The sequence below is a fragment of the Falco cherrug genome, chromosome 11, assembly GCF_023634085.1.
Source record: "Falco cherrug isolate bFalChe1 chromosome 11, bFalChe1.pri, whole genome shotgun sequence".
Lineage (NCBI taxonomy): Eukaryota > Metazoa > Chordata > Aves > Falconiformes > Falconidae > Falco > Falco cherrug.
In genome coordinates, this window is record NC_073707.1 from 15876230 (window position 1) to 15889025 (window position 12796).

Genomic DNA, 12796 nt, shown 5'->3' on the forward strand with positions numbered 1-12796 from the left:
TCCTTTCTCCATGGTCTGATTTGGAGTGTATCTGCTCTGGGAAATCAGTGAACCATAGTATGAATCTCCAGTATTTACACAGTGCAGTTTAAGCTCTCTTAGACGTGGATGAACCCAATTGGACACTGGGGACCCATCATGAAAGACAAATGAAACTGCTCATGAAATCCATGCAGAATAGCTGATGTACTCTTTTTATTCACTTCACAGTTTATTTACATTAATTATCCTTTATCCCAGTGCTTTTCTGTGCACATCAACAGTTCCCATGATGGTACAGTGGGAGGCATAACTCCCACTTGTTTGAATTGTTGATTTTGTTGAAAACGAAAAAAAAAATAAATTTGCTTTCCAACGCATCATGAGATAATCCGGCAGAATCTGACAGAGCATTCAACACCATGGTGCCCTCACATCCACCCCAATGTATGCAGCTTTTTTGAGAGCTTAAAAATCCTTACAAAACAGAAGTGCGCTGTTCCATTTTAGAGGATCATTTTGTGTGACTGGGAAGTCTCAGCATGCAGTAAGTACATCAAACCTGGTTTTCCCTGGGCAGGCTCCCTTGTTGTGACTTTTTCTTCCATTCCCAAAGTGATTGAGACCCCTATGTCTTCTGAGGACCTGATCTCAGTGGATAAGGCAATGGTTTTTTTAATCTTTGTTAGAGTCCCTCTAAGGTTGCAGCCATCATACTACATTTATATTCATTTTCTGAGGATTTAAAACTTTATTGCCATTGATACAGCACCAGAGAAACTGCCAAATTCATTTAGTTGCAGAGTCCTTAATGAGTAAAACCACGTAAAGGCTGTCAACATCTTCTCTACATCCTTGAGGCATCAATTTGAGAATTGTAATTTACTCCATCAAGAAAGTTGGTTGTTTCCAGGACATAAAATCACATCTAAAAGGCTATGATCCATCTTCTGATACAATGCGCATTAGTAAAATTTCACATAAACACTTTTTCTCTATTAAACATTAAGTTATTAAATAGATAGTTCAAATAAAAAGATCATGGATGAACTGAACAAACATCAGAAGTATCCCAGGCATTCAGGAACCACCAAGTGGATATTCTGCTTCTGTGAAACCTGAATTCCTTTTAGATATTTTTATTTGTAAGCACACTGAGATTCAGTAATCTCAGATTCTATATGTTTTGTAAACATTTTATTCTTCAGAATTACTGGTGGTTTTGGAAAAAAAAGTAATCCAGAAACTACAAATAGCAGTGAGGCAAATCAGCCAAGCCACTGATTAAATCTGTGTTTCTATACAGCCAGATAACCCTTTAATTCTGTAATAATTTATTAAGGATATTCACAAGCAATATTACAGCGTATGGCAGAACATACGGCCATCAGACTTCACCATATGGCTGAGCCCTGACTTTACCCTATTAGCCATCTATCCAGAGGCTAAATCTGGGCTGGAGTAACTTGTCATGCTCAGTGTTGGAAAGTTCGCAATCCAGACCAGGTGTCTTTATGTTGTTCTGCAATTGTTCAGCTGAAGTTTACCTCCTGCCCCAGCCATGCTGCAATTATCGGCTGTTCTAGTAGGGATAACTGCTGGTTAGGGAAGCAGCTGAGCCCTACCTAGCCTGTGAAAGAAACTGCATTTTGTTTTCTAGCAATTACTTAGGGAATACCTTTGATAATTTTCTGAGAGGAAGAAATGCAAATGGAGGAGTTGAACCATCTCAGGTTTAATAAATTTGGAACTCGTGAAAGCACAAACAGAGCTGATGGTTCTGGTTGATTTGCGCAACTATTCTTGCAAAAGTTAAATGTGCAGAGACTTCTCCCCCCCACACCCCCCCCCCACACCCCCCCCAAACAAATAGGCTGGAGCTGGGAGTTCTAAAAAACTCCATTTAACCTCAGCCTAGCTTCTATCCCTGTCTGTGACAATGAGAAATAGTTATTGGGCTATCTCTGAAAAGCAGTATCTTCCCTCATCCCAAACTAATCAGATCAGTCCTAGACACTGAAGACATTTGTAAGGGAGAATTGGTCACAGCTGAGGAGTGCAGACTGTTTTTGCAGTCTTAATATTGCTATGTGTGCTCAGGGTACCAATTTCTCCTGCTGCTTAAAGCACAAAATGCAGCCTGTTCAGCTATTAGTGCTATTGTAACAAACCATTCTTAGATTGAGTGAAGGTCCTCATTCTGGATTCCCTGAAAACCTTTTCTGTTCAAATACAGACAGAACTGGATAGAAAAATAAGTGAGAACATTTGTTTTGTGAAGATATAACAAAACTAAAATAGGAAGTATAAGGGCAGCAAATGAGAAGAAAGCATTCCTTGAGTTAAAGCTGTCAAAGCACCTTTTGTGGACTTGTGAATGAAAGCTTATTCAGCTGTTTCTTCTCCAATTAAATATATGAAGTCACCATAGCAACAGGCATTTTGTAAGATGCATATATTTCATGATGTTCCAGATATTGAGCAGCTAACTAAAGAGGAAAGGGAAATGCCATAACCATAAGAGGATTTTTTAGAATACTTTCTAGGGAAAGGAGCAGTACTTACTGCCACAGACCAACAATTTACCCGACAGTAATGCTAATTTAAAAAGTGGGGTTTTTTTCTAAACAAACTATGCATTTGCTTATCAGTGTTTTATTATGCTGTGTTGTGTGATGCTATGTAAATTTAATTTTATGATTTGCAAGTCATGATGTTGCAAAGCTCTAGATTTGCAGCAGGTCAAAGTCCCTTTTAAATCACTGAAGTCACTGCAGAGATGCTATAGGTTGTAAGAGCTGAGGGTCTGCAGTCAGTCTGTTATCAACACCCTGGTAACAGCAATTGAAAAATACAGTTTCTGTAGCACAGCTCTTTGTCACAGTCACACTGTCAAGATTTGTCTAGACAAGGTGCTGGGCCATCTTGTCTAAACTGTACTTTTGCCAAGAAAGGTTGGACCGGAGGATGCTTGAGGTCCCTTCCAACCTGGTATTCTATGATTCCAGTGCTGCTCTTCAAGGCCACCCAAGTATTTTGAAATACTGGTGCCCCCCACACATTCCTGACCACCCAAATTAGAGAGCAATGGATACAAGCTGAAACAGGTGCAAAATGTTTCTGAGATGGCCAGGAAAGGGAGAGCTGATTTGGCAGGAAGATCAGGATAAGCTTCATTTGTGTAGCCTGCCAAAACAGAGGCTAAGGGAGGACAGGCTTGCTTGCTATAAATGTTGGAGATACGTGGCAGGCTGGGGGAACGGCTGCTTAAGCAGGAGGGCGATGCTGAGTACAGAAGCAGATTGGATTTAGGTTCAAGTTTACCATAAAACTGAAGCTCTGGAGTTGCTGTACAGCAGGAATATCAGATAAAAGTAAAAATCTGATCAGCTTTAAGGTGCAGCTGGCTAAGCTGATGACAGGTACCAGAAAATAAAACAGTGACAAAAATTTATTTATAAAGAGATTATGTAAACCCAGTGGTCTGATACCTTTTAGTGTCTACAAAAGCAGCCCTCTCCCCTTACTCCTGGTGCCAGGTGATTGGGGTGCATTTGGAAGGTCGCCCTTACAGCCAGGGTGAAGCTGATGCTAAGGTGTGTTACTAGCAGGTGTTTGTGTGTGTGTGTGAAGTTGCCTTAGAAGTTGGCAGAATCAGTGCCTGCACCCTTGGGGTATGAAGCAGTACTCAGCCACTGCTGTACGCATTCCTCAACGTGTTTACAAAGGAGCACTTTCAGATGAATTCCCCACTGCTTTTTTTATTCTCACAGCAAAAAACATGAGGTCCTGCACACTTTTTTTTTTTCCACCCTCATACTATTATTTTTTTTTCATAGAGAGCCAAGGTAGCAGCCTTTATTGCTCAACTGGAGTAGCAGGTAGCTCTGTGTATTTCTCCATGGTACATTGTGTTCTCCATAACACCACTGGGCCCTTTTTCTTCTCTTGCACCAACAGCAAGACATCTTCTGCCCTATTTTGACTACAATGTCAACAACAAAGTTGAACCAGGGAGAGACCTGTTCAGCATCAGTAAGACAACTGAAGCACAACTTTCTTTGAAATGAAACAATTTTAATTGTGTCTTCCCTAGGGGAGCTCTCTCATTTTATTTTTCCTTAAGCTAATTTGAGGTTTGTTTTTCTTTGTCTCAGCATGACAGTTTGCATGCTCGTCCTATCACATAGGTCCCGTAAACTCCAAGAAGAACATAGCATCCCTGAAAACACCAAGTGCTGTCAGTGATATTTCTGTTGGAATTTGTGCTTAGCCCAACAAACCAGCTAACTACAGGGGGGTTAAACAGAGGATTAAAATGTCCTATCTGCCAGGAATTGTCACAGGCACTTGTATTAACTGGATTATTAATCTCTGTAAAGTACTTAATAGCTAAATGGAGTTTTCTATATTTTCAGATATAGTATTCTCAAAGATGCCTGTGTTTAATTCTCCAAAGGGAACATAAAATGTCACCAAAGCATTTCTGTTAAGGGGAAGCTGAGAACCCCAGGGTGTTAACCCAGCTCTTTGAGGGGCTGAAATCCTCAGGACACAAGCAGACCATGAACGACTTCCAAACTTCTGGAAATTCATTTTCTTTTCTCTCTGTTGCTGAATGTTGAGGCTGGGTGTGAAGGGCAGGCAATAGTCCGGTCTCAGACAGCACAGGGTGAAGTCGTGGATCTCACACCTTCTCCTGGCTAGAAAAAGACCTTTTTATTAACAGCTCTTTACTCCTGAGAAAGCAAGCAAGCCTGAGCTGGATGACAGGCAGTACTCAGCTTACATCTAGTGCTGAAAGTTTTTGGCTTACTGAAATTCTAATGTGTGGTAGTATTTTATTCTTTATAATATGGGGTCCTTTGATAATTTCACTAACATTTTACACATCCTTCTTTATTTCATAGGCCCTGTACTTCCAGATATTCTTGAGGAAATCTTCCTCAAACAACTTTTCTGCTTTGGCTAACACCTTTAATCTTAAATTGTAACCACTCTTCTTTTTCTTACCCTGTTCCTTCACTGCTTGGAAAAATAAAATACCACTATATGTCTCCCCACAGTTTAGGATATTTGGACATGACACATAGTTTCTGACTAATTTCTGCTTTGTGGTACTTCAGACTGTGACTACATCTTTCTTTCTAAGAAGGAGTCTGTTCATTACTTAGGCAAATGTGTCAATGCAGAAGAGTGGAGGTTTCTTGAACTTCACTTGAGAGAACCAGCATCATCTTAATTATTATACAGCAAGACTACTTTAGTAAAAGATCATTTAATAACACAGCAGGATGTAGAGCAAACCATGGTCAGAAGTGTCAGGCTAATTTAGACAACTAGAAACAACACTCATTTTCTCTAGAGAAAATTACATCAGACTACCCTCTTCCTGAATCAGTTCTGATGCTAAAATTCTTTAACATATAACTGTAACCATGGCAATTTTTATGGACTTACAAGGTACTACTCTTGGGAGAATTCTATTGCTGTGTTCTATAATGGAATGAAATATGACATGTTTGGATCACATTAATTTCACTGTTATATAGAATAGAGACACCCCTTTGATGTGTAGTTATGTTACTGTGTTTTGTAACATGACCAACTGCTCCAAGCCTGTCCCTGTGTACCATCAGTCTATACAGTATGGGAATAATAGTTACTAGTTTCATAAAGAATGACAGAACTGCATATTTCTTGTTTCCGAGAATGGGCACATTCCCCTTTTCTAAGCTCACAGCATAATACATTCCATTTCAATGAAAACACATTATTAGCAAAAAAAATCACAATTGCTTTTGCAGTCTTTCTCCCTGGTATTACTGCCCTTCAATTTGGTCATTTGTGACAACTGGCTCGTAAGTGGAGTCTTGTTAGCAAGCATTAACAGATGGGCCCTATTTTACTGTCCTAATCTCTCCTAAGTAAGCCAAGTGAAACGAAAGGCATGTTTCCTGTACAGATACACTGTGCCTTTATTGTTAACTTGATCTTTACATGAGTTGCACCACCATCTACTGTGCCAAAGCCTTTAAGGGAAACAGCTGTTCTTGCTTGATTATCACTTTGGTAGAGCTGTATTCCATAGCCTGTTCTACAATTGAGACAATAATATATAAAAGTTGTGATTTTTGACATGTCAGTACCCTGCCAGGTCTGGAATAGACCCTTCTTAAGGTACGTTTTATGGGTATCTTAAAAATAATAGTGTTCTTCAACTTAAACACCATAAGGTTGGGTCCACAACTTGTAAAGACCGTGAACAAAAGAGATGAGTGGTGAGATGGTAACCACATATTTATTTGGATTCTGTACAGACAATAATCTATACTTATGTCTGTATTGATTTTATGATTGATTTTTTTTTACCATTTTAATGTCCCAGCTATCGACAACATGAATATTATTTTAATGGTCATCTGCAAAACAAAAAAATGACCATGAACTATATGTGGGTTATAGTCTTTACTGTTTATGAATAGGTTCTACAATCTTACCTTTAAAAGTGATTTATCTATTCAAATACTTTCAGTGATTTTGAGGCTATCTTTAGATGTTAGGCCACTATATTTGTAACTATAACATAAAAAAAAGAGTGACACTAGCTCATGAATTCACATCTAGACTAAGTTTTTAAGAAGAATTCCTACAATGCCTGTCATCATGAAGCATCCTCCAGACTAGAGCTGCTTGACCTACCTTTGCAATGCTTCCTTAGCTGGGTTTTGTTTATGGAATATGATTACTCACCAGTTTGAAAGATTTGCTTGAATAAGGATTGTAAGATCTGGATGCTTAACCATGGAAGCTGCCTTATTTATAGCATTGTTGCTTCTTCAGATTGTCAAAAAGACTTCTTACAATGACAAATATTCCCATTCTGTAACTATTAACATTTAGGTTAAATAAAGCAGCCTGCAAAACCACCTGTACAGGAGCTATTGATGCAAGCTGATGCCCAGATCAGCAATCTGGGTGCGTACAGGCTGTGCCACGTACTTAATGGGTACGTGATTTAGAAACATTTGCACAGTGTGGTCAGCATTTCAAAAGGATTTCCAGTTATCCAGCAGCATCTGTCTGATAATCTCTAAGAGCATCTCTAAAAGCAGGATGGCACTTTGTTGCTACTGAAAGCTACTCACAACAGTAGAGTCACTTGTGCAGGAGATCAAAGCTCCCAACGTTGGGATAACAGTGCTTCCATTTATAAATGAAACATACTAAACTTTCCTTATTTTTACTTTATTGGGAATTATTTTTGAGCAAATATATGATTCTCCATCCCTGTGCTTTTGTTCTGCTCAGACACCGTGGGAAAGAACAAGGGAACATTATTAAGCTTTACTTCTGAAGGTCTTATCTGCCTTGTGAGGAGCAGTCCGTCACCAAATCCAGTAAGATTTGCTCAGGTGGAGAACTGATATTCTAAACGGGAAGACAACTATGGCAGCTACAGGCAAAGAAAGCACAGCAATGGGGTTCTACCATGCATACAAAGATGCTTGCTTCAAAGGGCAGGTCATGCAAAGTAATTGAGTATGAATGGACACAGAACAACTTAGTAAAATTAGATTAGTGCAAAGGCTGTCAATAAACAAGACCTGAGGACAGGAAAAGGAGGAGAAATAACAAGAGGAAACAAAGTATTCTTAAAACCAAAAAGGTATGGTATTGTGAGCAAAACGAAACAATGATCAAATCAATGCTTTTAGAAAAAGTTCTGGTGCTTTTAAAATATGCAGCATATATCCTATATGACAGCAGTACCTTCTGGACCCACAGACTCTACTATAATTTCTCATTAAAATATCATCTTAGATTATTTACTTCTTCAGTAATATTATTAGAAATAACAATAAAAGCAATAACATGTATCCTCAAGGTTGCTGCAGGTTTCAGACTTTTAAAGATATATTTGTTTGGTGCATTTTTAATTCCTATCAAAGTATTCACACTCCTTTCAAATAACCAAAGTTACAAGAATATTGCTTTTTTCCATTCTAGCTATGGTTTGGTCACCTTGTGGCAGATTTGACATCTTGTAGGCAATGTAAAGAAAGCTTGATCGCTCCATCTTCTACAATCCTGATCCCCTGGACTGAAACTCCAAGCATTGCATGCATTATGAAAGAGGTGTACCTCCGCCTACATGTTGCCTCCTTGCTGCTTTTTTTTTCTATCTTCCCTGATTCCAAGTTATCAGCTACAACTCCAACTTGTCAATAGAAATGCGCTCAGTAAGCTGGATCACAGTGAAGTCAATAAGATACTGTAGCTAAGGATAGATCTAGGCAAATACTGTTATCAGGATTTTAATCTGGCAACTCAAGAGTATGAACCTCCATGACTCTGGCTTTATTAAGGAAAATAAAATTAAAAAGTTACATATTGTTGCACTACCTTGAATCTATGTAAGAGAAACTTCCCAAAGAGCTGCTCATGGCTGGCTGGGGATCAGCTCTCAGTCCCACCCAGGCCATCTCACCGAGGGCAGTGCAGTCAGGAGCACCAAAGCTAGGAAAACAGAAGGAAACAGTTCAGGCTGTTTTATTTCTCCTTAACATTTTGTGACTGTACTTCTATGTTTTGTCCCCTCATTTTATTATTGCATAAACATTTATTTTGTGCCTCACAACACTGGGATCTTTGCAAACAACTACCAAAGATGTCATGCTTGCTTCAAACTGCTTGTAGGTGAAACCACAGCTGGATAAGAAGTACAATAAAGAGGTAAACAGCATGATAAATAATAAGGAGATTATCTTTCATGTAGTAAGCAACAGTCACAGCCATGTGAGTCCTTTGTTAAAGGAAGAGAGCAGTGCTTTACAATAAACATATCTTTGTATTACAAACTCTAGCCACACCTCTGTGTCAACAAATCTGATTTCTTTCTCTCAGGGTGCCTGGGGACAGAAGCTGAATGACACCTCAGCTAGCAGGTACATGGGGTAAGCCATGATCACCTTTTTTATTTTGCTCTGACTCTCATTTTCATCAATTTCTTGCCTGGGTCAATATACCTCTTCAGTTTTATTGCTGGGCCTCAATGCTTTCTCTTCTACAGTACGGAACAGTTTGACCTGTTCGCTTCTCCTTTCAATAGATGTTTACGTGGAAACCTCAAAACATTAGCTGTACAGCACTCTGAGATAAAATATCCCCTCCATGAAAAAGGGGTATAATAATTATGCCTGATAAGGTATAATCAGTTCCAGTATAAGCAACATCAGCTTTGGTATGCATCCTATTCTCTGTGAAGCCATATCTTTATCTAGATTTTGTTATCTGGCTGCAGACTGACCTAATTTTTGTTTTAAAGTAGAAAGAAGGAAAGGAGAATAAAGTGATTGTGCCAGTGCTAATTTGCAACCCAGGCCAATTCACCAGTCCTTTGGAGTTGTTGCTTTTATTGTAGATAAGGGAGAATGTTGTAGGTGATGGAGCAGGTTTTTCTGCTCCTGTGGTTTTTGGTTCATTTGATGTAAATTGACTGTTGGCCCCTTCATATCTTCAGTCCATCTACAGCCTGTCTGTCCCAGTGGGGAGCAGTGACAGTGCAAAGATCTGTTTTTAACATATTTTTTTTGTAGTTCATTAAAGTTGAGAAATGGAGCCTCAATGAATTAAATCATGTGATGCTGAATGCTCTCCAGCAATTTATAAACCTGTCCCCTAGGGTTTGAAAGAACCAAAAGAGAACACACATTTGCTTTTATGTTGATTTTGTAGATTCCCAGAAAAAAAAAAAAAAAAAAAAAAAAAAAAAAACCAACACAACAAATATATTCTTTCTTTCTGCATCATGGTATTTCAAAGAAGAAAATATCCATGCCATTTGGACCGATATACAGACAATGATCTGATTGCCTATTGAGGTGGGATGATTATTTAGTAATTGCCCTTGTCTGCATGCTGCTGAGTAATTAAAATCACCTTTCTTGATGGATGGTGTCAAGGCCTGAGAAAAATATCATTGTGCTAGACCTGCATTTTTTATAAAAGAATAACAGAAAGTGTGTTTCTTACAGTGATTACATCAACTAAAATAATGAAACACTGTGGGAACTTCATATCTAAAGTTCTTTTTTTAGAAATTCATGGTAGGTCTCAGGCTCTTTCCCAAATGGTTTACATAAGCTTGTAGTTATGCAATAGTAATTAGATATCTAATTACTCTTTTCTGTTAGATCCTGTTAAATGCACTTTATAAGGGGAGTGTTCTTCATAACTCATACACATGATGGTATTAAACCAAAACAACAAATTTAAAAAAGAAAAATGCAAAGATATACCTACATTGTTATTTGTAATCTATTCATTGGTATTTCATTACTCTTTGTTAGAACCATGATCTCAGCTGTATTTTAACAGCAGAATAGTTACGATTCTCTCCAGATTAAAGAAGTGGCTTACAAAATAAAACTTAAAAAGAGATACTGGCTAGATACTTGTAGGCTTACTCTATGTGAAGGACCTGAGTCAAAATCTTAAAGCATTTCAAAGCTTCTGTCATGCAATTCATGAGATGTTATAATCTAACAATTACAACCCGCAACCTAATCCAATTCTTAATTGAAGACAAATTAACTGTTTTGGTGCCCAAAAATAAAATCTCTATCCTGGGCTACAAAGGCAGGAAACTCAAACCAAGCCAGATCAAGCAACTTGCTTAGGCAGATGTCATTAACTGTAGCAATGACCCTCTGTAGTATATACATGTAAGTAATATATATATGCTATAGTAATGATCCCCTAAGAAAAGATGGGGGTGTTGGGTCCTCTGCAGCCCTAAGCACAAGTGCAGTTTCACAAGGCGCTGCAGCTTATCATTTCTTACACACATTAAATTTTGATTTCCTGATAGTTAGGCAAGTGGCCCTGTCAGGCTTCCAGAAGGGGCTGCATAGGTGGACTATGCTACTTATAAAAATAACCTCTGACTTTGGAGACCTCACCTGACACACATCACCTTTGCTTCTGCAGGATGAACTCTTAACCTTTAGCCAAGCTCTAACATAGTTTTTCACTTGAGACCGGTAACAATGTGGCTCTCAAAAGTTAATACATTTATGTGAACCACAAACTAAATTTTTAATTGAGTATTAACTGGAATCTGGAAGACTGTGTTCAGCAAATGAGGTTTGTATTGAATAAAATGGCTGACATGGGAGTAGCATGAATTTCTTAGTGGGTTTGCTTTAAATGTGCCTTAGGAGCTCATAACATAAATCACAGTACTTCCACTATTTAATTTTTAATCTCAGCTCGTAATAGTCTCATAATTCACTGTTGTTTTTAATTACCATTCATATCTCCAACAACAAAAAAGTAGGTTCAAAGAAAAAAAACTATCAAATGTCAGAACCGGGGTTTGATTTAGAAACATTCATAGTATTAAAATAGAAACATTGCTCCTAGCTATGCTGTTTGAATTATACATTAACTCATTTCATCTTGTTTCTGTGGTGCTATTTTGGATTATTTTTTCAACCGCTGATTTACATATCATGTGCAAGCTGAAATTCCACTTTTAATATTCAAAGATATTAGGTCAGCTGTATAATTCATGAGTTCATCAAAGTAAACTCCCTATTCTACTGAAAGCGTCTTGTGTTGTACTGGCTGCTCACTGACTAGCAAGTGCCACAGGGACAGTGAATGCGAATATTTCCAAGGGGGCTGCAGAAACCTAAGATTCAGAAAAGCAAATGTAAACCCTTGTGCACTGTGGGTGACAGTCAGCCAGAAGGAACGTGAAAGTCCAAGTGGCATCTTGAGGCAAATATGCACGCTGTTAACTATGCCACTCCAGTTTATAGGAAGAAGTAAACTCATAATAATAATGCTTTGTCAGTCATTCATTTTTCCTAATCTAACCTGCAATCAATGTATCTTGCATTGCTGTAGAATCTGGAATGCATTGGAAAAATTTCCAATCCACTTCAGTGTGAGTACAGCTCAGACAAACTGTTCTCTGTAGAGGAACAGTTTGATTTAAACTTTGAATTTCTTTGAGTCTAGTAGTAATACACCTGCTTTCAGTTCACCCTTTTATATTTTACAAGTAGCAAGAGGCAAGGAAGAGCCTGCTAGTAATTTGTTGTCATAGCCAGATTTCCCTTCAGCCTGCCTCCCTGCTTTCCTGCTCTGGAGCTGGCTGGAAACCAGCACGGAGAATGACGAGGGGCAGAAAGGCACCCCATGCACCCAGGGAGTCCCCAGTGCAAAAGCACCTGAGCACCATCTCCACCCAGCCTGACCCAGTCCTCCCTTGCAACACGGACTGCAGTTCTCTTAGGATCAGACACGCAGCAGAGACTAAACACAACTCCTTCAACGTCAAGAGTTCATCATGATGGATTAATTAATTAGAAATTAAACTGCCGTCATCACTCTTTTTTTCCTTCTCATCAGGACATCTTCTTTATCCATTTGCGAAGGAGTTCTGCCTTGGCAGAGCAGAGCAGAGCAGAATGCAAATATGTAGGTTTCACAACTACGGTGAGAAGTAGATGTAAGTATCTATGTATATACACAAATACATATGTTTTTAAATATATGTATATACATAGACATATATACATGCTGAATAGTTGTCACTATAAATAAATACTGTGATGAAATGCAACGTTTGCATATGAATTTATATCATAAGCTCTTGCTGCCCAGAAACTAAAGCAACAGCTTTTCTGTCAAATTCAAAGGATAAAATACAGCAAAATACGGATTTATCGCCATCTGGAGGGTGTATTCTTTACCTGCCCGTAGTCATTCTACGAGCCATTCCCTATGAGTATGAAATCGAGCA